The 2,852-nt window shown below is 41.0% G+C and overlaps 1 pseudogene; it reads right to left on the reverse strand.

Annotated features, from left to right (window-relative positions):
* Window positions 1–408: 408 nt before the first annotated feature.
* On the reverse strand, window positions 409–1,306 carry LOC102477684 (heterogeneous nuclear ribonucleoprotein D-like pseudogene; annotated as a pseudogene).
* Between the last annotated feature and the right edge of the window lie 1,546 nt (window positions 1,307–2,852).

The raw sequence follows: 2,852 nt of genomic DNA on the forward strand, positions 1-2,852 counted from the left end.
CCTGGAGCATAAGAAACTATATGGTCAATTATTTCTGAAGAAACTCTAAAAAAGCTGACTTTTTTTTCCACATAAGGAAGCCTTTATTTGAGGTTTAACATGAAATCATACAAATAAAATTTGTATAAACACAAAGTCCACATTGAGCCATAACACAGATAGCAAAGGACAAAGTAAAAACAGAAAACTAATTGGTGGCTATAAACAGTTGCATATAGTTGTGTCTTGTGCACTATAAAGTCTTTTACAAAATAACCATCTTAGACCGACAGAAGACCAATCTTCAATGTCATCCTGCAAGATGGATTACTTTCACATCTCCTCCTGCTTTTCGCAATGTCCTCCTTTAGTATGGCTGGTAATTGTTTGGTGATTGCCATCCCTTGGAGATTCCTTGCCGTAAGTACTCTATTGGCCACTGGGATATCTATCTGGATATCCCTGTCCATATCCACAGTTTCCACAGTTAAACCCAGTATAATCATATCCACCACAGCCACTATAGTTTTGATAGCCACCATAGGCACTAATATAATTTCCATCTCCTTGATCAAAATAGTTATTAAATCCCTGGTTCCAGTTCTGGCCCTGACCTCTGCCATGACCCCTAGTACTCCCTCTTCCACCAGCTGCAGCACCTCTTCTTCCTTATTGTTCTTGCTGTTGCCTATATACCTTCGGGTTGTGCAACCTTGAGTTCACATTTCCCAGAACCAATTTGATGGTATCTGCTTTCTAATAATTTCTTTACTGGCTCTTCATCTGTATATATGATAAAACAAAATCCTCTTCTTTCATTTGTTTTTATATCCATGGGAAGTTCAATGTTCTCAATCTCTCCAAAGTCTCCGAAATACGCTTTGATTTGTTCTTCAGAAGTATCTGGTCTCAGTCCACCCACAAAAACCTTTTTGGGAGGTTCTTTCCCTTTTAAAGCTTTGGCCCTTTTGGGGCCTATCAACTTGCCATCCAGTTTGTGTTCTTTTAGTTCCAAAACCTTATCAACACTAGCAGCATCTTTGAAAAGCACAAATCCAAATCCTCTTGATCTTCCAGTGACTGGATCTGTTTTAATTGTGCAGTCTACAACTTCCCCAAATCGAGACAAATATTCAGTCAGATCTTTCTTGCTTGTATCCCAGCTCAAGCCTCCAATAAACAGTTTACCGTCATCCTGCTGATTCTTGCTGGCCTTGATCTTGGATCCCTCCGCGAATTCCTCTATGTTGCTGTACTCGTTCACGTCCTCCATGGCGGCGGAACTGTCGGCACAGGGATGCTGGCGCGCAGTTCGAGTCGCGGTAGCAGCGGCCTCTTTATTTATTTATTTTAATTTTTTGAGCCCTGATGTTTCTTCACAATTAAATTCAGGATATATATTTTGGTAGTAATAGGACGGAAGTGATGTTGTGTTCCAGTGCGTCTTATCAGCAGGCCTGTGATAGTGGTTTATCTCATCATTAGTGATGTGAACATCATTTGATTAAGACAGTATTTTCTAGGTTTACTCACTTTGACACTTATTTTCTTTAAATTAATTCCTCGAACAATTATTAGCTTCATACTATGGATGAGGAAGCTGAGGCACAAATACGTAAGTTACTTGTCCAAAGTGATACTCATAACCCAGGATCTTGATCTCACTGGTTGGGCTTAGGCAAATATTTTCTCTCTTTTTAGTTGCCAGAGGGCGTGTGCACTCACCAGAGAGAGATGGAGAGGCAGACAGAGAGAGAAAGTGCCCCCAATGGGAAAGGAGGGAAGGTCATGCCACAATCCCTTTCCTCCATTTCTCCACCCTATTAACCTCCATGACAGCTGCTGGCCCCACTTAGGTGTTTCCATATTTGGGGTATTGTGAATAGTGCTGCAGTGGACATGAGACTACAGATATCGCTTTGAAATTCTGCTTTCAGTACCGCTTCAGATATATACCAAGAAGTAGATTTGTTGGGTTGCACAGTAATTCTGTTTTTACTTTTTTAGGAAACCTACATACTGTTTTCCCTAATGGCTTTACCAAGTTACATCCCCACCAACAGTGGACAAAGATGACCTTTTTTCACATCCTCACCAACACTTATCTTTTTTTAAAATTTTTTTATTTCAATGATAGCCATCCTAACAGGTATCAGATGACATTACAGTATGGCTTAAAATACATTTCTCTGGAAATAGGTAATGATGAGCATCTTTTTATGTACCTATTGACCTTCTACATGTCTTCTTTGGAGAAATGTCTAGTCAGATCCTTTGAGATTTGGGGCATACGTACACAAGTGCCTAGCTTTTTCAAGCTACTAGTGCTGGGATCTAAACCTCTTAACCATTGGGTTGTAGGCCAGCTCCAGGCAAGTATTCTTAACTGTCACACTGTGAGAGATTGTTGGGGTTGGAGGGTTTGATGAAGTTGGCCTGTGGAGAAGCTTTGGAAGAGGAACAATAATGGGGTAGGCAGAAAGGGAAAATGCAACAGGGCTAAGCCTGGGGTCCCTCTATGAGTGTTTGTGCCCCTCTAGAGGGCACAGTGCTCCCTAGATTTTGGCATTACATGGTGGCTGATTTTTGATGAGGATTGGCATGAGACATGAGCTAAGACCATAAAACTTTAAGAAGAAGACATAGAGGGGAAACTTCATGATTTTAGATTTGGCAATAGTTTCTTGGATATGACACCATACACAGAGGCAAAAAAAAAGAAAAAAAAATGGATAAAGTTGAACGACATCAAAATTAAAAACTTTTAGGGACCAGCAGTTGGTGTAATGGCTAGGTCGCTGGACTCCCATGTAGTCGACCGCGGTTCGAGTCCCAAACCTGGTGGCTTAAACTCACGTCAGGCACGTGCGCAT

Source organism: Tupaia chinensis, unplaced genomic scaffold (genome assembly GCF_000334495.1).
Source record: "Tupaia chinensis unplaced genomic scaffold, TupChi_1.0 Scaffold142716_1, whole genome shotgun sequence".
Lineage (NCBI taxonomy): Eukaryota > Metazoa > Chordata > Mammalia > Scandentia > Tupaiidae > Tupaia > Tupaia belangeri.